The sequence below is a fragment of the Trachypithecus francoisi genome, unplaced genomic scaffold (assembly GCF_009764315.1).
Source record: "Trachypithecus francoisi isolate TF-2019V2 unplaced genomic scaffold, Tfra_2.0 Contig01566, whole genome shotgun sequence".
In the NCBI taxonomy this organism is placed as follows: Eukaryota; Metazoa; Chordata; class Mammalia; order Primates; family Cercopithecidae; genus Trachypithecus; species Trachypithecus francoisi.
In genome coordinates, this window is record NW_022681441.1 from 2,029,546 (window position 1) to 2,054,239 (window position 24,694).

Sequence of the window (24,694 nt, forward strand, 5' to 3'; positions counted from 1 at the left end):
TTTCAGCGTTACTGACCATTAGCATGCTTCGCTTTAGTACTGATCTTTCTCTTATGCTCAGAGAAGTAGCACACAAAATTATATAGTCAGATGATCCGGGTTCCAATTTCAGTTCCTCCACTTACTTCTCCGTGCTGCAGTTTCCTCACATGCAAAATGTGGACAATAATGTTATCTACCTCATGAGATTAAATGCATTAATATCTACAAAGTACTTGAAACGGTGCCTGGCACAGAGTAAGGAAGTGTTTATTAAACAAAAACTCTGTGGGTAGACAAACCTGCTTAATGGAGAACTCTGTTTATACACATGCACTTTATTTATGGAGAACTAACTTGTAACCCAAATACTTTTAAATTTTCTCTTAGGGTAAGGGAGTTAGCTGAAAGGGGACAAACAAGGAGTAAACTATTTCCAGGTAGGAATGAAAAGCTAAAAACTAAAACAGGAAGGGAGCAGAAGAGAAACTAAATTGGCTTCAGACCTCCAAAAGAACATTCTCCAGATTGACTTTTGGTCATTTGAAGTACTATAAGACCTTCATATCATCCTGAGTTCAAAGGAGGAGAATTTTATAAGTTTTGATTATTGATCCTCCAATTTATGATGTAATAGATGTAAGTGTGATGTATATTAATTGTTTTGAGAATAGAAACTGGTATCTGTTTCTAAGTCAAGAATCTTTTTGTAACTTCCCAATACCTGTACCAAATGGTTTCTATTACTCTTAAAGAGGTAACACATTTTCATTCTGAGATTCTATTTTTAATAAAAGATTCTTTGAGATGGAGTCTTGCTCTGTCGCCAGGCTGGACAGAGTGCCTATGCAGCCTGGGTGATGGAGTGATCGTGCAGTAGCACGATCTTGGCTCACTGCAACCTCCGCCTCCCGGGTTCAAGTGATTCCCCTGCCTCAGCCTCCCGAGTAGCTGGGACTATAAGCACGCGCCACCATGCTCAGCTAATTTTGGCATTATTAGTAGAGACGGGATTTCACCAAATTGGCCAGGCTGGTCTCGAACTCCTGACCTTGTGATCTGCCCACCTAGGCCTCCAAAAGTGCTGGGATTACAGGCGTGAGCCACCACGCCTGGCCTTTAAAATTACATTTTATGAAGACAGTTCACACTTAAGAAACTGAATCCCAAGCATGAGTAGTTTTATTTCTCCACTTTTCAAAAATAAGCTTCAATATACATAAACCCTCTAAGGTCAGAATGAACAAAAGAGTAGAATAAAAGAACTACTTAAGCAAAAATGGCCAAGAGTGACACCTTCTCTACAGAATTAAAATAAAATCATCAACACTGCAAATAAAAATAAAATGATGAAAAAAGAAAACATCTTGGGCCAAGAAGCAATAGCAATTGGCCACATTTAACTTAAACTTTAAAATTGATTTAAGCAAAAAAAAAAAAATAGACATCTGAAAAAAAAACCTTTATACAAAGAAACTGCAGAATAACTCTTTAAACAGCATAGAGTAGATTAAAGGTTGGCCAGGTATGGTGGCTCATGACTGTAATCCCAGCACTTTGGGCGACCAAGGCGGGTGATCACCTGAGGTCAGGAGTTCAAGACCAGCCTGGCCAACATGGTGAAGCCCCGTCTCTACAAAAATACCAACAATAGCTGGACATGATGGCGGGTGCCTGTAATCCCAGCTACTCGGTAAGCTGAGGCGGGAGAATCGCTTGAACCCAGAAGGCAGAGGTTATAGGGAGCCGAGATCGCGAGATTGTGCCACTGCACTCCAGCGTAGGCGACAGAGTAAGACTCCGTCTCAAAAATAAATACATTAAAGGAGAACATAACATAGATGAAAAAATATGTTCACGTCTCAAATTATTTTGAGTCTTTACTCAATTAGTATTGAAGGATACTAATTGTTATCAGCTGTTAATTGGCTATAACATCCAAAATTAACAAATCTTCAATTATTTTATTTCAATTAATCAGATCAAAGATCTGTGAATTATTTAATAATACAGGGCAAAAATATTCTGTACAGAAAATACTAAACCCACACTACATTCTGATTTCACAATTTCTTCTTCAACATGAGATTCTTCCAGAGTTCACAAATACTCCCGTTCTTTTTTACAAAAATATTTTCTTCTATGTACCGTATTATGGTATGAAAATCATGGATTACATATTTTTTTCATTTCTGTAGGAAAAAAAAAAGACATGTTGTCCACATTAGTAAAATCTTTGGGAGTTTATTCTGCCTTTAAAGAAAGCCTTCCTTCCCACAAATGTAGTATATGTAACTCATTTAATGTTTAATTTCATAAATAGCAATAATCAAGCTAAAGTGAAATTACATTTAGATCAGTACAAACCTAACAGGTGCCTTCTTATAATCCAAGACATTTTAAGCAATAAAACAATTCACAGATAAACTGTGTGAATAATAGCATTGAAAGCCTTTAATAAGCAATAATTGATGTCTTTTTTATTAATCACAAAATGTTCAAAAGTTCAAAAATGAAACTGAATCATTTTCAGTGACTGGGCTCCACAAGTTAATTATTTAACATGGCTGAAAGTCTTTCACTGACCCTACTTCCTCATTAGCCTCATTATTTCCTCATAAACCTCATACTTAACGGTATATATTCTGGCCACGAAGAACATCTTTCTGATCTCTAAACTCTCTGCAGCCCTGACTCCAAGCTTCTGTAATGACTATTCCTTTACTTTCACATCCCTTCTCTCACTAACTTATTTGGTTAACTGCCACCCATATCTCAGGTCCTGGTTCACTTGTCACTTCTCATAAAGCACCTTCACTGATCCTCAGGGCTGCAGGTAAGCACCTTTCCTATGTACTCTCACAGTACTATGTTCTTATCTGTAATCGCCTATGGAAAGTTATACTTTCTTTCATGTCAAATCCTTAGGAAACACAGTCGCCAGTATTATAACCTTGTCCCACCCATGTTCCTTGAGAGCATTGCATACAAGATATAAGGCTAGGAAAATTATACTACTACCTAACAGAAATCATTCCCAATTGTTTTCAAATACACAAGGCTTATCAGAAAAACAACAAATAACTTCAACATACTTGCACGTTTAACATTACTGAAGATAAAACTAAAGAATCAAGGTCATTCATTTATTGAAAACTTAACAAAGGTCACATTTTCTTCAGACCAAAGACTCAAAATTATAAAATACTAAGCAAATGATAGTCTACCTATTCCTCTATTTGTTTTAATTGCTTTTCAATCTTCTTGGCTGGAAGCTTGTTATGTGCAAGGTCACATTTACATCTTTTTTGTTTGTTTTGGGGTGGTGATGTTTTTTCGCTTTTTGTTTTCTGTGTGTGTTTTCTTTGTTTTTTGTTTGTTTTTGTTTTTTTGAGACAGGGTCCAGCTCTGTTGCCCAGACTGGAGTACTGTGAAAATCACAGTTCACTGCAGCCTGGAACTCGAGAGCCCAAGAAATTCTCCTGCCTCAGCCTCCCGCATAGCTGAGACTAAAGGTGCACCACCACGCCCAGCTAATTTTTCTAATTTTTTTGTACAGATAAGATTTGACTATGTTGCCCAGGCTGGTCCCGAACTCCGGGCATCAAGCAATCCTCCTGCCTCAGCTTCCCAAAGCACTAGGATTACAGGTTTGAATCACCAATCCTGGCCTAATCAAGGTTTTGTATCAAGATTGCAGAAACCTGCCCATATTAAGCAATGAAGGAAACAAAAAACACCTTTAGAGAAGGGCCCCCTCTGAAACGTCTGACCTGAAGCCTCTAAAACAAAACCAAATTAATATGAGAAGTAATTTGTGTCAAGAGGGTGTCTCTAATTCACAGACTCTGAAAGCATAGGTATCAACTACTTATTTAATAAAAACTATACTAATTATTGTTTTCTGAAAATTAAACAGTTTAAAAATAGTTTCAGTCTTTAGTTCAAATTCCTCTTATGCCTTCTCAAAGTTTTACAATGAATGTTTTTCATGATTTGTTTTCCATTTTTTTCTTACTAGCTTCCCCCCCCCCCCCCACCATTTGTAAGGCATTTGTTTACATGGTACTTTCACATACATTATCACCCAATTCATTTCTTCACTCATCCCATCATGCATTCATGTACCATGTATTTATCAGACATCCACTATGTACAGGAAGCAGGGTTTGCCCTTGCAGGTTTACCATATTAAAATAAAATATGCTGTTTAGAACAGTTTCAGATTTAGAGGAAAAATACCGAATGGTAAGTACAGAGTTCCCATTTACCCCTTTACCTCCCACACAGTTTCGCCTATTATTAACATCTTGCATTAGTATGGTATATTTGCTGAAATTGCTGAGCCAGCATTGATACGTTATTATTAACTAAAGCCCACGGTTTATATTGAGGTTCATTCTTTGTGTTATACATTCTACAGATTTCAACAAATGTATAATGACATCTATCCAGCATTATGGTATGATACAGGATATTTTCAGGTCCTAAAAGTCCCCTGTGCTCCACCTATTCATCCCTCTTGCTCCCCAGATCTACCCACTCACCCCGGGATTCACTGGCCTTTTCACTGTCACCATATTTTTGCCTTTTCCATAATATCACATAGATGGAATCATACACAGCCTTTTCAAATTCACTTCTTTCATTTAGCAACTGACATCTAAGTTTTCTCCATTTCTATGTGGCTTGATACTTCATTTCTTTATATCTCTGAATAATACCTCATCATATGGATGTACCACAGTTTATCTATCCATTCACTTATTGAAAGACATCTTAGTTATTTGGAAATTAAAAATAAAGCTGCTGTGGACATTTGTGCATGGGTTTTTGTGTAAACCTACATTTCCAATTCATTTAGGTAAATATCAAAAAATGCATTTTTAAAATTTAATAACAAAGTTAACACTTGATTTGTTTAAATGTCCTAATTTGACAGAAATTGCTTCTCTATTTGCATTTACTTATGAATATTTAGATACTGGTATGCAAAAGTTTCCAATGGTTCTTGTCTCCACAGAGGTCCATCTTGCATATTCAACTCACGCATGCCTGCAATTCCTGTCAGACAAAAATATCAGCCATTATTTCTCTAAATGTACATAGCCTGGCAAAAATGCTCACCAAAATTTACATCAATCTATAAATGTACATTGGCTTTTTCATTTTCCAGGGACAAACCTAAGCCAAATCAAGTCAACAATATTTATTAAGTACCTACTATGGGAAAATCACAGACCCTGTCAGCTGCAAACAGGGTTTTCTACTTTGTCAGTGGTCTAAGAGTGTTCAGAATTCTGTCTACACCAGGGATTCACAATGTTCTTCAGGAGAAATTTCCATGAAAACGAAAGCAGTAAGTCATAACACTAAGAGAGTGACTATATTATAGTCTTATAAATCCCCTTCCTAATCTTGCTAGGATCAGTCCTGATTTTTCTTAAAACCTACATAAAACCAGGTATTTTTCCCAGTTCACAACATTGCATCTAGCATATAAAACTCCATTTGCTTTATATAGAGAAAGGGTCACTTCTTAATTCTGGCAACAAACATAAAAAACGAAATTTTAAAAGCCATTAGTACAAAAAAAAATTAAGAACAGTTATTTTAACTATGACTTTTAAATTTAATGTTATGAAATAAACTTAACACTGCAGTTACTTTGCCATATTCAGTTTAATTATAAGCTTATGAGGTAAGCATGTCTTTAAAATATATTCAATTTTATTTAAAGATTGCTTAGTCTACCTGTCATTTGTCAGTCCTCTGCTATTAGCCCATTACCCCAAATTTTGCCCCTCTCTAACCCTCAGAATTAGGTCCATTAACTGCCCTAAAGATACCTGATTCCCTCCTCATCACTCCCTCTACCATCTTCCCACGTGCAGTGGCTTAGAAAGAGCTGCTGCTCAGAAAGAGACCTCCCCATATTGACCTTGGAGCTCTTAAACTGTATTTCCTGAGACTCTTGCTCTGCTCTAAAGCAGATTGTTGATACAACAGAGGGGGAATATTAGCTTCATTGCGTCCTGAAAAAACAACTGAACATGAAGGCCAACCAGACCTACCCATAATTCTGAGGTGTGTTGGCAATGTTATATACAGGTAGGGTGTGCGTGGGCAGCCCCAGCTTATGTCTGTTACAACTTTCATCTTCAAAGCATCCTGATTTAGACAATAAATTAGAAGTTCACCCTGGTCATAAGCACCCCTTCATTCTACACATTCACTTTACATTTTCCCTACCCCTCTACCATCCCTTTAAACAATCACCCCCGTGGACATCTGGCCCCCTTTGCGCCACTGGCTATCAAAGCTTTCTGAGCTTTAACTACAAGTATTCTGTAGCCACTACTTTTCATACACACTATATTCTATGCAGGCCCATTTTTAAATATGACAGATATGCTTTATGAAAACCGAGCAATTTCCCAATAAAGCCTTTCTCTTCCAAACTAAAAAATATAATTAAAATGTCTTGCATCAGACTTAGAAGCATAAAATTACCAAAAATAAATCACAAACCAATCACCTTCTCATTGAAAAAAAATCAAAAATAGCAATTGTTACAGGATTAATAGTAAAGATGAAGGTCTATAATTCAAAAAGAAAGAGTAGCCACACACAGAATTCAATTACATTTTACAAATGGCAAGGTTAAAAAAAAAAAAAAAGTGTGATCCAAGAGCAGCAAATGGATGAGTAACAATAAGGCAGAGGTTCAAGGTGAGAAATGAGTTTGGGGTAGCTTAATCAAGGATCTAAGGAAGGACATTTAGAAAGCAGAATAAAGTAACAGGCAAGAGAAAGGCTGCAGGAGGTCCTAGAGGAGTAGAAGCAGAGTAAGAGCCAGTAAGCAGCTGACCAACATCAGATACCTGACTCTGCTGTGCTTGTGGGGCAGCCAATGATCGATTAGAATTTCCGTTAGTCAAGAGTGGGAAAAAGCATTCCCATGACTCATTCGCATGGGATAATTGCTAAATGGTTAATGCTGTATATAACTGCGTATTTTGTATCAGAATAAGTATAGCCCTCCAAAAGATAACTTGCAGAGTCATTCACCAGCTTCAACTGAGCAGCCTGATTGAAACCAGCTGAGCCAATGACATCACCACAGGCTTTTTACTATAAAAAGGGCAAGCTCTGTGAGGTCAGGAAGCAGAACTAAGCTCCGTGAACAGAAGCCAAGCTGAAAGAGGAAAGAGCCAAGAGAAGCTCAGAGAAGAGACTCATTCCAAGAAGAAGCTAGAATGAGCAATTTGCTCAGAGACGGCTGCAGAAGAAAAAGGCACAGAATGGCAATCTTCCTTTAAGAATAAGGGGCTGCTGTTCTCCCTAAAGAAGTAAGTTATCTAAAGTGAAGTTTCAAAGGAGAAATTGACTGAAGCACTTCACATTTTCAGTTCCTGGAACTGAAATCAACTATAACATCATCATAGTAGTAATATTCATGTAGTCTTTTACCTCAATGTATATTAATTGAGCACTTACTATGGACCAGGCACTATAGTAAGAAATGAGAATACATTCGTGAATAAAATGGACAAGTCACTGCCCTCTTACAGCATATATTCTTGGAATGTAAAGCACTAAACAGACAAATGTACGGCATGTCAAATAAGCATTAGAGAGAAAATTAAGAAGAAACAGTAGCTGGATTGAGAATGGTGATATTTGAGGAGGTGGGGAGATAAGCCATGTGGGTATCTGGGAGAAAAGCATGGCAAACAGAGGTAATAGCAAATATAAAGGCCTTGAGCTGTGAATCTGTTTTCTTTTTTAAATAAATATCAAGAAGGCCACTGTTACTGGTCAGAAAGAACAAGGAAAAGCAAGAGTCTGAATGTGGACAAGTTAATTTAGACAGACAAGTGAAGTGTTAAGCAGGTATTTGTATATATGAGATTAGAGGCACTGAGGAAAGATTCAAACTGTAGATAAAAAACTGGAAACGAACCGGGCGCGGTGGCTTGTGCCTGTAATCCCAGCACTGTAGGAGGCTGAGGCGGGTGGATCACCTGAGGTCAGGAGTTTGGGACCAGCCTGGCCAACATGACGAAGTCCCATCTCTACTAAAAATACAAAAATTAGCCAGGTGTGGTGGCATGCACCTGTAGTTCCAGCTACTTGGGAGGCTGAAGCTGGAGAATCACTTGAACCCAGGAGGCAGAGGTTGCAGTGAGTTAAGATCACCTCACTGCACTCCAGCCTGGGTGACAGAGCCAGACTCCGTCTCAAAAAAAAAAAAAAACTGGAAACCATCAGTGTCATACATGAAAGAAGAACGCTTGAGCTCACTTCACAAGTGCATTATATAGACAAGAGAAGGGGGCATCCAATGGTTAAATGGTTAGAGGATGAAGAAATGAAGAAATAGGGGGAAAAAACATGACTGAGAGTGAACAGCCTATGATGCAGGAGGAGAACCAAGGGCATGTGATGTCCAAGTACTCCAGAGAAGAATGTGTTCCGGGAGAGACAGTGTGATCAGTTGTGTTAAATGCTATGTTAAGTCAATCAGATGAGCCTGCTATTAGACTTGACAACACTGAAGTTATTGGAGACTTTGACAAAAGCAGGCTCTGAAGCAGTGAAGGAGGAAAAGCTTTGGAGAGGGTTCAAGGAAGAACAGGAGAGGAGCAATTTGAGACAGTGAACGCAGATAACTCTTGGAGAGTTTTGATCTGAAGAGAAGTGCAGCAGTAGCTGGATAAGAACATGGGCTCATGAGAAGGTTTATTATTTCAAGACAGTAAAAACTACGGCATCTTCTGCTAATGAGTACGATCCAACAAACAGTAGAAAATGCTGATGCAGAAAAGAGGACTTGCTGGGGCAATGCTCTTAAATAGGTAACGGGGTGAGATCCAGTAAAGAAGCCTTGGTTCTTCTTTGGTTTAAGTGAAATTTAATGTGTATGGATTACAGTATAATTGATTTGTATAAAAAATTAATATAACTGAGTTGGCTATGAATGAGAATGTCTCAAAAAATTTGCCACAACTTTCTGAAATTTTTAAGTTATTTAGGTTATGATACAGATGGTTTTTAAGTAAATCAAATGTAATGAGAAAGTGGTTAAACATTCAGCATCCAACTCAAGTAAGTCAATCAAATGTAATAAGTGGTTAAACAGCATCCAACTCAAGTAAGAAAACAAACTAGGTTCTTCCATAATTTCACTTTAATTTTACATAGTGAAAAAAGCATCCTTCCTAAATTAATCAACTTCCTGTACTAGTTCCCAAATGACAAACCTGGGGAGGAAAACAGAAGAATTCGCATTCAATATGCATTCAATTAGACCTCAGGGAGCCTATAAGTGCACATTCATGGAGCTTTCCGTATCTATAAAAATTGATATTTGATATCCCTCCACCCCAGACCTTTTCCTGGGAAAAGCTAGTCCAGAGAATGAGAATATATTATCTTCTCATCTATGGCAAGTTTGAAAGTGACTTACAGTTATTCTATATGAGCTTAGATAATCCACTACCAAAATCATTTTAAATCTGGCTTAACAGCTAAGGCCAATTTTGAGGAGAAGTGTTTTTAACAAAGTCTTGATAACCACTTCACACCCACCTAGAGGCCCCTGCAGCCAAGAGCTAAGTGGCAACAGAAAAAAAAAATCTACAGTTTTTCTATCCTATCTATGAAAACCAGAATAATGACAAAGGAGATTAGATGAGTGAAATGTGATGGACAGACCTCACTAGAATTCATGTTAGATACAGGTCCAGACCTCTTCCCAGAAGACTGCTTTAAGTTGGTAAGACATGGACAATCAGGTCCCGAATTCCCAGTGGCCTGTTTTAAATGACAGTGCAGTCAGCATATTCTTTGGATCTGACCAATCTCAGGGCTTCTAGTCCTGCCTTCCCGTGTCAAGGTAGTGACTGACTCACACTCATTCTGGGTTCTTCCCCATTTCTTCCTTGGTCTATTAACTTGTTGATTTTGCAACCCAAATGATACTATTGTCAATAGATGTCCAAAGACTGGGGTAGAATTAATTTAACATAATGCATGTGGGTGCTTTAACACCTAGCAAGCTTCCCTTCCTGAGCCTGCTGAGATGCAGGAAGTAAAGCAAGGCTCCCACCCACCTCACACCACAGAAACATGGCTGATTTACACAGAGGAGGAAAACCTGTTTCCGGGGCAGTCCACAACACATTTAGCATGGACTTTTAAAACAGCTCATCCAACTCTAATTTGAAATCTAACTGATAAAATAAGCAATCATTTTAAGTGAATGCTTTTCCTTTCTATCTATCCTTCACTTATCTGGGTCAAGTATTATCTGGTTCAAATGTATTAAATAATAAGAGTTAATTTTTTATTATACTTTAAGTTCTAGGGTACATGTGTGCAACATGCAGGTTTGTTACATATGTATACATGCGCCATGTTGGTGTGCTGCACCCATTAATTCGTCATTTATATTAGGTTAATTTTACAGGTTCACATAACACAATTAACACATTCTCAAAGCTCTTTCTTTGTGCTTTAAAAATGTAAAACAAAACAAAAAACCCTTGAAAATCAAAACCTGCACGACTCAGTGTTCTCACAAATTATTAGTATTAACACTTGACAGGAAAATAATAATTTACAGGAAAGCATCAAATTTCAAAAAGATGGTTTTCAAACACTTGGTTTTAACATGTAGCTGGTTAACAACATAGGTTCAGATTAAAGTAAGTATCTACCCCTAATGTGGCAAATAATTCTGTAACTTGAAATAGCAAAACATCTAAGCCTTGGTATCAATATTCTCTGTAAAAAAAAGAGCATTGTCCAGCATGGCTCATATTGTTGCTTTTGGCTATAATATTCTTTGATTTCCTTCTACACAATGTTATAAATCATTAGTCTCTCAGGTTAGTAAAATCTTACTCAACATAGACTGGTATTATTTTAAATTAGCAATAAAAAAGGTAAATCAGTCAGGTGCAATACAAGTAAATTAACAAAATAAGAGTATTTTAAAGTTAGAAAAATCAGCACTTGCAGAGAAAAACATATTTCTCTTAAGTAATGTGGCAAACCACTCTTAAGACTGCTGCCTGGCTCCACTTCCTCCTTCCCTGGGAACTGTCAGCACTCCGGCATGTACACAACCATTCTGCAACCCAATCTACAGTTGATTGATTAGAAGGGTAGACACCAAACCCATGTAAAGACAATCAGATTTTCTCTCCCTGGAAGATGCCATTGTTATCTGATAAATCCAGGTTGGGTACCACTAATAACTAAGTCATGGTATGACTCTGAAGAACCCACCACTACTGCTTCAAAAGCAGTCCTTAGTCCCTACGGCCACCCTGGTTTCTTCCTACTCTTTGCAAGACTGATGTTTCAGTTACTCCCAGGATTCCTTTAAATCCTAAAAGTTTACATTTAAATTAATTAGAACTAAATAAAATGTAAAATCCAGTCTTGTAGCTGAACCAGACATATTTCAAGTGCTAAATAGTCCCATATGACTATTGACTACTATGCTGGATAGCTCGGATTCTCTAAACATTTTCCTCATCACAGAAAGTTCTACTGGACAATGATCCCCCAGAACCTTCTAAGAAATTTCCTCTTTTCTTAAACTGCTAGGATCAGGGTTTGTTTCATGTGTCTTTGTTTTTTGTTTGCTTTATATTTGTATCCATAAGCGTAATCAGGAAGTATAATGGTAACTTTCTGAAAATCTTGTATAGGATTTCTGGGCAATTTCAAGGGTTTCAAGTCTTGGAGTTAATGTTACTTCAAAACTTAAAAGTTTACTCACAGGACTCCCGGACACCTCCTGGGTCACAGAATCATGGAATTTAAGAGCTTGGAAAAACCTTAGGATATATCTAATGCAATATCCTGGGTTTTTTTTACATACGAAGACATTAACACTCACAAAGCTTGTAACTTGCTTTTGTTTCTGAATAGTACTTAAATTTGGCTTAACAGATTATTTAACACAAAATAAACAAGATACCAACTAAAAATGTAATATAAAACATAACTCTGCAAATCTTATGACTACACAAGTAACAAAGCATGGAGTTTAAATATTTATTTACTCACCAAGCTGTTACTACACCAACTCCTTCCTACTCCTCACCCCCATGTCTTTCCCCCCCACTTATTTATTTTGTAAGGTGCATTTGCCATGGTTACCATTGTTTTCAATGTCATAGTTACCCATATCTAAAAGGCACAGAAAACATTCTGTACTTTCTAATCTGGGAGCAACTACATTTTTTTGTTTTAATTTTTATTTTTCACTAGAACCTTTATGTTCAAATCTTCCACATGATTAGTCATCTGTACAGACTGGAATCTGGATAGCTGAAGATGTTTTTATTCAGTTGCTTTTAAATAAATAGTAACCAAACATCATTTAAAATATGCGGATTAAAATGTCATACTTGTTCATCAATAGATGTCAACTTGCTAAAGCAAGTTCTTTTGGCATCTTCTGAAGAAACGTATTGTTTCTAACAACAGCAAGAAAACCACACAAACACAAACCCAAATACTAACGGGAGACAAGGACCCTAACCCTCTACCTGTACTATTGTTTCACACCTCACTGTACTAAAATCTGCAATGTCCCACAGCACAGAGATTTTACAGGTTTCTTTCAGGTAAATATAAAATTCAAAATTCATGCAATATTAATTTTGACATAAAGGATTATGTTTAAATAATTATTATATTTCATTTGCTTTCCCTTAATCATATCTTATGAAGTAGTAGAAAGGAGATTATGGCCTCCCAACCATCCTTTCCATTAAAGATAAATTGCTTATGCTTTCCCTGCTGAATAGATTTACATCTAATATGACTAATTTGTAAATAAATGGAGTATAAGATTTATAACCCCTGCACATATCAAATCACTTAAGATCTAGTTTTTGTATGGCTTAAAGAGTTCCCTCTTCTTATATCACATCACACAAACCAGTATCCCAAGTCATCTGAAGCAATGATATATATTTCATTTAAAAGAATTAATTGACACTAATTCCTCTCCCTTCCCTTTCAAATGCCAGTGTGTGTATGTGTGTGTGTGTGTGTGTGTGTGTGTGTGTGTGTGTGTGTTCTAATACATATGGATGTTGGCTACTCCTGTCTCAGAGAAACACCTCTCCCAAAAGGGTCAAGGATGACCCACAAAGTCAACAAGGGGAGTTCTTGAACTTACCAATGCCCGCTGCTATGAATCATGCCATTAATCAATACCAGTGTGAATCGCCACAAAGCCGGTCCAGGGAACACAGACCAAGACTTTGCAGTCGTTCAACAAAAGTTTTGGCTGATAATTTACACAATGAAAACAAAAAGGCAAAAACAGCATAAACTCCTACACCTAAATTGCATTGAAATATCACATATACTTTAGAGCAGTGGTCCCTAACTGTTTTGGTGCCAGGGACCAGATTCGTGGAAGACAATTTTTTCATGTACCAGGCAGGGGTGGACGGATGGTTTCAGGATGAAACTGTTTCACCTCAGATCATCAGGCATTAGTTAGATTCTCATAAGAAGCATCCAACTTAGATCCCTCACATGTGCAGTCCACGATAGGGTTTGTTCTCCTACGAGAATGTAATGTCACTGCTGATCTGACAAAAGGCAGAGGAGCTCAGGCAGTAATGTTCACTGGCCCACCACTCACCTCCTGTGTGGTCAGGTTCCTAACAGGCCACAGACTGCTACAGGTCGGAGGCCCAGGGGACCCCCTGCTTTAGAGAAAATATGCTAAAGTCAATATATATGTATGTTAAGGCAAATAAACACAAATGCCAACCACAATCTTGGGTGGCTTTTGTTAAGACACCTGACTCCTTTAAAATACTTGCATATACTATGGAAAGGATTACAAATTATTTAGGTCATAAAGTTTTGCACCTGGAAACATCTACTTCACTGAAAAGTTACCAAGAAGGTAGAAAAATCTTGGAATCTCACAAATGGAAGTTATGAAGTTAATTATGTTAATAAAATTCAAACGACTAATTAAAAAACAAAACCTGTCTTAGACACTTTAAGGGGCTCTATGACCAAACCCATAGCATCTACTACCCTTCATTTCAAAATGGAACTCAAAATACTCTCACAGGCCACTGTGTCCGAATTTTAACCATTCCTCCAAAACTGATAGTTGACACAAATGCTACAAAAAATTAAGTATAAGAAATTCAGCTTCAGCATCCATAGCTGGTCATGACAGACCATGGGAAAATCTGAAGGCCTATAAAAGAAGCCTGGTCCTTTATCAAGGTCTGAGTAAGTGGGTCGGCTGTCATCTGTGACAGAGTTCAGCCTCTCACAAGAAAGTACATTAGCTGCAGCAGCCCAGGATCAGTTTTCGACAGCTGAGACTTGAACCTGTAGGATTTTAAAAGTTGTTAACTTTTTTTGATGGAAAGCATATATATTCTTTCCAGCAGGTTTTAGATTGCACAACAGGAAAAAAAAAAGTATGTGTGTAATATTAATATATCTTTTCTCTTAAAATAAACAGTAATGTGAGGCTATGTTTACTAAATTTTTAACGTTTAAAGATTAAATAATAAGGTCATTCTCAAATCTGTATTTCATTTCTGAAACCCAGTCACTGACAGACCAAAAAAAAAATAAAAATAGCTATTAGCAGAAATAGCTTGGCTAATTTACTTTGTTTTAGCAAAGCTTAAAATTTTTGAATTGGCCACCATCTTACATTTTTGATTACTTTAATTATACATACTTAAGCATTAGAAACACAACTTAAAAAGTCACACTCATTTTTATATAATCCTTTTAATGTATACATTTAGAGTGCGTCGCCAAAAGAAATAGAAATTAAAAGCCTTTAGAGAGAACTGATGTTGACTTTTACTCCTTGACAAAATGCTTGTTTTGAAAATATTCAGCATAGAAACACAAGCCTCTGATCAAAACAGTGGCAACACATGTTAATTTCCTTAGATAACGCAGTCCAACTCCAGGCATGTGAGTGTGAAGTTCAGACACCCTGAGCAGCAGCCTGTCTTCTGCTCCATTCAAGAGCACCAAGTCCTCTGCTTAAAGGACCCACTGTCATCTACAGCCAGGACAAGAAAGACGCTCACTATTTCAATTAACACAAGGACAAAATTATTTCTCTGCCTTCCAAGGTATATGGATCATATGGCATTTAAAAGGAAACAGAGTAGCTAGTATTCTATTAATCTCTTTTTTTTTTTTTTAATTGATGTGAAGAAAGTGCCTAAAGAACTTTTCAGTAAGTTTGCCCAAGACAAACTTTAAATTTACATTGCTAATCAAAGGCTGGTAACTTAAGTTCTGTGCAAACTCAAGAAATGCAAATAAAATAGTTTTCAACAACCCAGTTCCTGCTGCATCATACCATTTTTTTCCTTCCTTGACCCAACCATTTAAGTCAGACAGGTTGAGGAGACAGTCACCTTCAAGAAAGCCCTTTGCCCTGCCAGCTTAAAGTCATGCCAGCAACCAAAGTAGAATGTGATATAAAAATAGGAGTCTGAGGAATCCAGGGAAGGCAAAGCACATCCTAAGGCCAACAGGTTAGATTGCCATCCCCTCTTAGTGATAGAAACTTAAGGCTATACCTGAAGGCGCTATAAAATTAACCACCTCTACCAAATTAATCAGTTAAGCCAATAAATCACTAAAATGGCCAGATGTCTGGCTGAAAAACCAAAGTGAATGAATTGGTGTTGTAGAGTCACAGGTGAAGGACATTAATCTACTTTTTTACAAGTCTTAGCTTATACATAAAGGCCATTTATTTTACTGAGGCAAAATTAATGGTTACCTACCCCCCAAAAATTGCAAGGCTGTCATTACAAACTCATTGGGATTACTAATGTGGAATTAATTAATTACTCTCAAGTTATCTGAATTTTCAGGCACCCTACGTTCAAACAAATTAACAGATAATTTTTAAAAGAAGGAAAGGAGAGGGGAGGAGAAGGGAGAAGGGAGGGGCAAGGGGAGGGGAGCAGTGGAAGGAGGGGATAAGAGGTAAAGGGGGAGAAGGGAAGGGGGAAGGGCGGAAGGGATTAATAACAAAATAGTGCTACCAAAAGGAGAAATAAAGCTTAGTATGCTAGTTACAAAGACATGATGATGTTCCTGAGGTAGTAAAAATATTATCTGTGTATTTAAAAAAAAAATAAAGGAAGCAGCTGTATAAATATTTTAGCTTTTTTCCCCCCAAAAAATGTTTATATGCCGTTCTGAGGATAGAAATAATCCAAGCTGAGGCAATGTGTTAACCCACTAGAAAACACACACACACATACACACAGGCATGCACAAAATGAAGTGCCTTGAGTCCCTTCATCCTTCCTCTTTTTGATTTGAAACATTTCCTCCCAACTTGGCTGCAAGACGGAAATCCTGAAAGTGAGGGTCATCAACAATATCTGTCACTCTCCAACTGCGTAGGAGGAAAAAAAACAAGCTCTTACTTGCTGGTTTCAATTTAAAAAAAAGAAAAATGACACTGGTCTGCTATCTTTTATAAACCCATTATAAATGTAATGCCAATTTCACTAAAACTATGTATATCTACATTAAAATATACAAAAAGAGAAGTTACAACAAAAATAACTCTATAGCTAAAATACGTATTTTATTTTGCACATTTCCTTCATATCTATATATCAGATTACATATATGCATATAGGTATAATCATGGTTTGCTTATAGTTTTGCATTCTGCACTTCCACTTGGCAGCTCATAACATCTCCACATGTTCCACATATTTGTGAAATCATTAAGAATTCCATAGTATTCCACAAATTAGTAACCTATTTATTCACTTGCTTATTTATTTATACCTGCCTTCTTATAGAACGGGCTTAGCATACAATCTCCCTCACTTGGGGTAGACTATTATGATTTCCACTATTCTCTTTTTGGACACTTTCCGATGTTTCCAATTGTCTTCCTCATTTTGCAGTGAAACCTGCAATGAGCAACTTCATGTAATAAAGCTCCCTTTCTGAATTTAATCATTTCATGATTAATTCTCAGGTGAGTTAATGAGTCAAAGATGGTAAATCCAGTCTCTTACATACAAACATATATAATTTAGTGTATACATTTTCATAGATTCTTTTTATACATATGTATATATGAGTTTTTTTGAAACTTATCTTTCATTTTACATTTTCTCCCAGCCCTCGAGTATGAGCCTATGACTTCTGTGAATCTGTCTCATTCAAATGTCACTTGATTCCAGTTATACATTCAATTTAACAACATCACTATAATCCCAAAATGTCTGTGTGTGTGTGTGTGTGTGTGTGTCAGATGTTTAAGACTAACAATAAAATGGGCTTACATGACCTAAGATGGTGCTGCTGGAATGGTGCAAGGAAGTGTTAGGAAGGAAGCCAGCCTGACATCAGAAATGTACCACCCACATGCACGTCATGAAGACTGTGCAACACCAACATTGTACCTCGCAAGACAAAAGTGATCTACAGTTTTAAGACATGAATGACATAAAGTTAAAAGCCAATGAAAGTTCACAAAACTTGCCAAGAAGCAGCTAGCAAAAATCTTGAAAATAGTAATTTCTTTAAAGGATATAACTGTGTTTCTAGTTTGATTAAGTCATAAGATGCATTCTATAAGACAGATCATTTCTGTTACCTCTATCTCCAGTCAGACTTTCTCCGGTGCAGTCCCAGGAATTTCCTTTGGTCACCACCCATTCCTCTCCTGTTAACGGCCCAACAACTGAGGTGGAATTGCCATCCACATTAAACCACCCTTCACATTTGCTTTCCTATCACCATGTTTTATTTTTAACAACACTTATCAGTAACTGGTATTTTCTTGCTTAATTAATATAAATATTTCCTTGCTTAAATAATACAAATACATGAGAATATAAGCCTAACAAAGTAAGAATCTTGTTTCTTTATTTTTTCATTCACGTAAACAAATATTTAGAGTCCCTACATATGCTGCACAGAGGATGCAGCAGCGATCAAAATGCAAAAATGCATACACCCTCATGAAGCTTACATTCCAACAAGGAGAGACAGACAACTCACTATAAGAGTCAAATAGTATGTTAGAAGGTAGTTAATGCTATTGAGAAAAATAAAACAAGGAAGGAACACAGGGAGTGCCAGAGTGAGGGTAGAGGTATGTGGTCGAAACTTAAACGTCATCTCCAGCACCTACGAGAGGGCTTGGAGGCAATCAGTGAATACCACCTCATGGGATGGGGCCAGACTGACATATCCCAACTCCCTGGATACAGTGATTGGTTTTGAGGTATGCAAATAAAATCAGAGTCATTCAGATACACAAGACATTGGAGCTAGCAAGCACCACTGTATTTTGGTGTTGTGAACAGGCAAGGCTTGGAGCTACTATAATCATTTTGCTACTTAAGAACAAAGCCATTGTAAGTAGGAAAGCACAATGTAGGAAAGGCAGAACCTAAGAGAGCAAAATAACCATGATTGTTTACATTATTTGATTGTCTGCTGCAAACTGTACCTGATGTTTTGCCCTTTAACTAGGCTATTCAGTTACTTGGCATAATTAGAACCTCTAAATCAACTAAATTAGTTCTTCTATGTGGGTGAAAACAATTTCCTGCTTTGCTTTCACAAATAGGAATTATCTTAGGGGCCAATTCCTCATTTGAAAAAAGTCAGAATTGGCCGGGCGCGGTGACTCAAGCCTGTAATCCCAGCACTTTGGGAGGCCGAGACGGGCGGATCACGAGGTCAGGAGATCGAGACCATCCTGGCTAACACGGTGAAACCCCATCTCTACTAAAAATACAAAAAACTAGCCGGGCGAGGTGGCGGGCGCCTGTAGTCCCAGCTACTCGGGAGGCTGAGGCAGGAGAATGGCGTAAACCCGGGAGGCGGAGCTTGCAGTGAGCTGAGATCTGGCCACTGCACTCCAGCCTGGGCAACAGAGCGAGACTCCGTCTCAACAAAAAAAAAAAAAAAAAAAAAAAGTCAGAATTGCTGTGCGATGTTATTTAATCCACTCTGAGCTAGGTTTCCTATGACCTAAGGAGTCTGTATTGGCATGGATTCTAATTTATTATGTAATGAGGATTGCCTTCCCAACAGGCATGTTCATCACTATGTCCTTGTTCCAGCTCTGGAATACTTCCTCTACCCTCCACTCCAAGCCTCAATTAGGGGAAGGTCCTCCACTCTACCAATCCACATCCATATCTCCATTGCTTTCACAAAGCATTCACGAATTAATCCATGTATTATTCACTCAATCATTAACTCTAACAAATGTTTAGCAGACACTGACAAACACTGAGACTAAGACTAATAAGGCAACGTCCTTGTTCTCAAGGACATTTCAAAAAGGAAGGAAAATACTTGAATGAATATCTGTAATAGCAAATGCAGGCTGATTACTTGGACAGAGTGATACATAGGAGACAATGAGAGTGTGAATGGTGGAGTAAACAAATGTCTTTGGAATGGCCCACAACTTCCCTTACCTCCACTAGGCTTGATGGTGGTATCAACTTGTCCTATAACATACACGGGCCAGTCACAGTGGCTCACACCTGTAATCCTAACACTTCAGGAGGCTGAGGCAGCTTGCTTGAGCCCATGGGTTTGAGACTAGCCTGGGCAACGTGGCAAAACCCTGTCTCTACAAAAATAAAATAAAAAATTAACCAGGCATGGTGATGTACTCCTGTAGTCTCAGCTATTCAAGAGACTGAAGTGGGAAGATCACCTGAGCCTGGGGAGTTTGAGGCTGCAGTGAGCCCATGATCATGCCACTGCACCCCCAGCTTGGGCAACAGAGTGAGACCTTGTCTCAAAAAACAAACAAACACATACACACATACACAGAAACACACACAGCCCCTATAGTAGGACTTGGCTCTTCCCTAAAAAGTTATAAGGTCTTTAAGGGCAGAACTCTGTCCTATCATTCTTTTAGAGCTTCTAACATTTCTAGCATATCATACACAGTAAGTCTCCAGTAATTGCTTATTAAATTAAAATATGGGTGTCTTGTACTCAAACATTTGAAAAGAATCATAGATGCTGTTTAACTGTAGTCTTAGTTAAATTTCATTGCTTTCTGCAACTATCAGTTTTCTCTTATCTGTTGTAACAGCTGAGAGCTTATCAGAAGAGCTCTTCCTAAACCAGCAGTACATGCGCCTCTCCCACGGCATCACCACGTGGCCTCTAAATCAGCTCTTCTCTGTGGGTCAAAATAAGTCCTGCTTTGCTTTCACTAACACGAGTCCTTTTAGGATCCAAGGAAACAATTACTTTAGAGCTTTACTTTTAAATACTATATACAGAAGCCTCTATGCTTTGGCAATGAATTAAAGAGAGATTTTTCTATTGCCACAGAACTCCTTAATCAGGCTCTTCTCGATTTAGAAAAATAAATTTAAAAGACAGACAAACTAAGTGGAACTAAGTACAGCTTTTGGTCCTTAAGATATGGTAAACAACAATTAACCAAAAAACAAGGGGCTGGGATGGACATAGCATGTTCCTGAAAAAGTTTTGAGGATTCTTAAAAGCTAATGTGATTCAAAAGGGAAAAAAGTGTTTTTCTCATATGGTGAACATTCAGTCTACTTTGTATTGTTTTTCCACATGACAATCTTATGTATTAGATCACATAATGTAAATTATTTTCTATTTCCAAACCTATGTGGTCATTTACAGGCTAAGCTTCATAAACCAACTTGCTAACCATCCTATACAAATCTCACCGTTTCAAAATGTTAAATTAAAATTTCGATACTACTGTACTATTAGTGTTATGGTCAGAGAATGCATGACTGGTAAAGTAGGGTCTGGGAAGCTGGCCTAGAATCGTAATCCACACTCACAATGTGGTCAGTGGGCAAATGCATTCTGAAGTTCACAGCAGGAAAGGGAAAGCAGCATAGAAAACATATGCTTCCCTTTTCTCCACTAGAATCCTCCTACCCTTTGTGTTATCCTCCTTTACCTGCTTGTTCAATCACAGGTAATAATATTATCCTCCCTTTTCTGCCTTCCCATGCTTCACTTTTCCGTAACACATCTTGGGCAGCCACTGACTGTCTAGAGGCCAGGACAGGGAAGAAGACATGCTCAAGAACTCTTGATTCTTCAGACTTTAAAAGAATACCAACCAGCCCAGTCATGGTTGTGTCTTCCTAAGAAAGGAAGAAATGTTGGTCACTTCTCTTTGATGTTTACCTACTCCAATGAGAGTATGAAGGGTGGAGTGAACAAATGTCTTTGGAATGGCCCACAACTTCCCTTACCTCCACTAGGCTTGACAGTGGTATCAACTTGTCTTATAACACATATGGGCCAGTCCCTCACATTTTTCCACACGTAGAAGATGCTCCTGTTCCCCACCTGCATGTCTTCTAGTGTGAAGTGTGAGAAGAGACATCCAGAGCCCCACACCCTCCTTTCACCTCCACCACAGCCATGTAATTAGGTAAACTTGGGCAAGTCACTTCAACTTCTTGGGTCTCAGCTGAACCACGTGATTGCTAGGCCACTTGTAGTTCAATATTTTGTTCCATTTGTTAAGACTCCTACAGCTTTGCTTTTACTGTGTTAGCTTATTTTATTTTCCTCTCTCTTTTGCTTCAAGAGGGCAGAGACAATATCCATATCCTCAGACACTAGGACTGGGCCTGGCAGAAGACAGCCAGGAGGCATTATGTAAGGAGAATGAATGTATCAAGATAGGAAAACCAGTATTTCAACATTTAAAAAGCAATCTTATCAAAGCAATAAGGAAGAAACAATGATCCGCTTTTTTAGTTCACTAACAATGGTAACGGAGGAATGTCAACATCATCAAGCCTTCATGTAATACAGATAGAACAGCAGATCTCAGAAGAAGTGGAATGGAGATGATGGCTGAGGTCATAAGAACCACCTATATAATAAGAATCACTTATATTTGTAGTTACCCAAAATGAGTGAGTTTATAAAAAGTACTCTTGGACCTTGCACCTTCATAATCCAGTATTAACGTGGGACTCCAAGCATTTGTCTTTGAACTAGGTATCTCGTCAAATAATTCTGAAGCACTGAAGCTCATGAACACATCAACCCAATTAGGTACCATCCAATTAGGCTCCTTCCAGCTCCAGCAATACGTAACTCTATGACACACATGAAGTTTTAACAAATTTCTATTTATTTGTTATCCTTGGGGTACTTCAGTATTATAATTGTATAACCATGTATCAAGTAGATGTTATAATTTCATGCCCTACATGTACCTAATGTAATCATTTATATTATTAAGGCCCGTATTTGTCTCTAATATTAATATATTCTAAGAGTATGCTTTATGAATTTTAATGATTAAAAAAATATATATGGCAAAGAGGAGAAAAATAAGGTTCCTTCCATCTGGGACAGGGTTTCAGCCTCAGCATTACTTACACTTTGGGCTTGATAATTCTTTGTTGTGGGGGAAGTTCTATGCATTGTAGGATGTTTGGCAGTATCTCTGGTTTTTACTCACTAGATACCAGCACTCTCTCGCTGGTTGTAGCAATGAAAAATGACTAGAGATATTGCCAAACCCACCCGCTTCCTGCACCGAGAACCACTAAAAAAAAAAAAACATTAAAATAATTCAAATAGTTATGGGTCTCAAAATACAAAATGTCTATTAAAGTAATCTTTATACACAAGGTAAAGCTATGGTATCAATAGGCAATTACTTAAGAAAAAGGGCTACTGGTATACTTGGTCTGAAAGTATAGTCACTCATATTTTAGTGGCTTCAACACCTTTATGAATAGTTGGGCAAATGAGTTTTATCGAAATGGGCATCTATTTTCTATTTTGTACATAAAGCTTACACAAGTTGAAAACCTCCAAAATTAGCACATACATGTTCTAAGACTATGAAGAAATTCTAAATAAAATTTTCTTAAACTTCTTTTTGGAAAACTGGAAACTGTCATTCAAAATCTTAGACTCCATGATTTAAGACCACATCTAGACAGAATGAAACAAAATGGAGAATTGGCAATTCTTTGGTATTATTATTTTGCTTCAAACTTTTCTTTCTGGGATTTAAATTACAGCTTTTAGCTGTCAACATTAATAAATTTAACCAGATAATTAGCAAACTTACAAATAACTTTTTGCCATATAGGCATTACCTACTGTCATAATTTAAAGATGTTTCCATTCCCTCCTATGATTCCTCTTCAGAATGGGTTTGGAATCCCAGAGGAAAGTGTAAAAAGTTTAAAAAGAAAATCACTCATTCTGCAAGTTTAACACTAGAGAGTGAGATATTTTGTTCCAATGGACCAGACCCAACAAGCTATGAACTTTAGATAAACTTCTTTGGAACTGTAAGACCTCAAGAATGTTTCCTTCTGTGCTTTCTATTGTAACAGATTTGAAAACAAGCTGGAGTTGTTGTTGTTGTTTTTTCTAAAGGAATATTACATGTCTTTCAAGCAAAATGTGTCAAGAGGAGAGTCACATTGACTGTTTAACCTTAGAATTAATATATGTGCATTTTAAACATGTTCCTAAATGGTAGCGCAAAAGGAATTTCCTAACTTTGTTAAGAATTACCAACCTTATAAAAGGGGGTAATTTTCCCAAATAAAATTCAATAGATTTTAATTACAGACAACTTCAAAGCATTTTAAATTTCTATTGGTATGTAATTCACAGTGGAACACAGAAAGTTAACCATTTCTCAGAGGCTATTGTGTTTGTTTTTAGAACTAAATGTAAGCATTTTGTATGTGAAAAAATTTAAGATTATTCATCTAGAGTCTACCATAGTCCAGATTTCTCGCAGTATCTGTCTTTTGTTCATTTTACTGCTCCTTAATAGATGCAGGAGACAGCTAAAGAAAAATAAAGATGAACTACTTTTACTACACTTCATATTTTGATAAACCAGTTCATCTTTTTTGCTTTAAGCTGACCTTTTCAAAAATAATCAGGTAGGTAATTATAATATGTCCATTCTCTTTTTAAAGGTGGAATCCCATATGATCCTATTATTGCTATTAATTCTGGTGAGTATGTTATGTCATTTAAGGGTTTTATCACAGGCTTACTTTCCTGAGGGTTTCAACTAGATTGTTTGTTTCCCATTTTTTTAAATAAAGATTCATTTATTATTACAGATATGTGCAAAAGTTTACATTTATGCATACATGATTATAACTGATAAACTAAAAAGTCATACATCTAAAAGTTAGGAGACTCAAGGTTATAGCTGAAGTCAGTCAATGACTCATAGTAAAACACTGCTAACTTATTTAATGGCCCCTTCTATAGCACCAATCTGCCATCAAACCACTGTAGAAATATTCTGAAGTTAAATAGCAGTATGTTGAAATAACATATATTTAAAACACCAAGAGGCTTCTTTTAAAAAGTTTTAATATATGCACAATCGAGTACAATATCATTCTAGGAACTTATAAAACCCCTATCAAAATACCATGGTTCAGAGACAGTAGCAAATAAAATAATACATAATGATAAAACAGGAAATATTCATATATTGCTTTCTTCCTCATTTATAAGCGTCTTTTCTTTTTAATGAATTTTGATTGAGACTGCTAAGTGACAAGTTGTCTGGGCTTCCCTAATCTTCTCTAATCATTTCTTTCGGAGTTAGAATGAGATTAATTCCAGATGAAAATAA

At 37.2% G+C, this 24,694-nt stretch overlaps 1 protein-coding gene and 1 long non-coding RNA gene across 3 annotated transcripts in view; both read right to left on the reverse strand.

Annotated features, from left to right (window-relative positions):
- PPP3CA (protein phosphatase 3 catalytic subunit alpha) overlaps positions 1 to 24,694 on the reverse strand; it is a 331,871-nt gene that overhangs the window by 255,191 nt on the left and 51,986 nt on the right. The window lies entirely within an intron of this gene.
- On the reverse strand, positions 3,546 to 18,753 carry LOC117064199. Its single transcript, XR_004429320.1, has 3 exons — positions 12,067 to 18,753; positions 9,700 to 9,798; positions 3,546 to 5,043 (listed from the first exon to the last, which is right to left on the reverse strand). It is a non-coding gene; the product is annotated as an uncharacterized LOC117064199 (long non-coding RNA).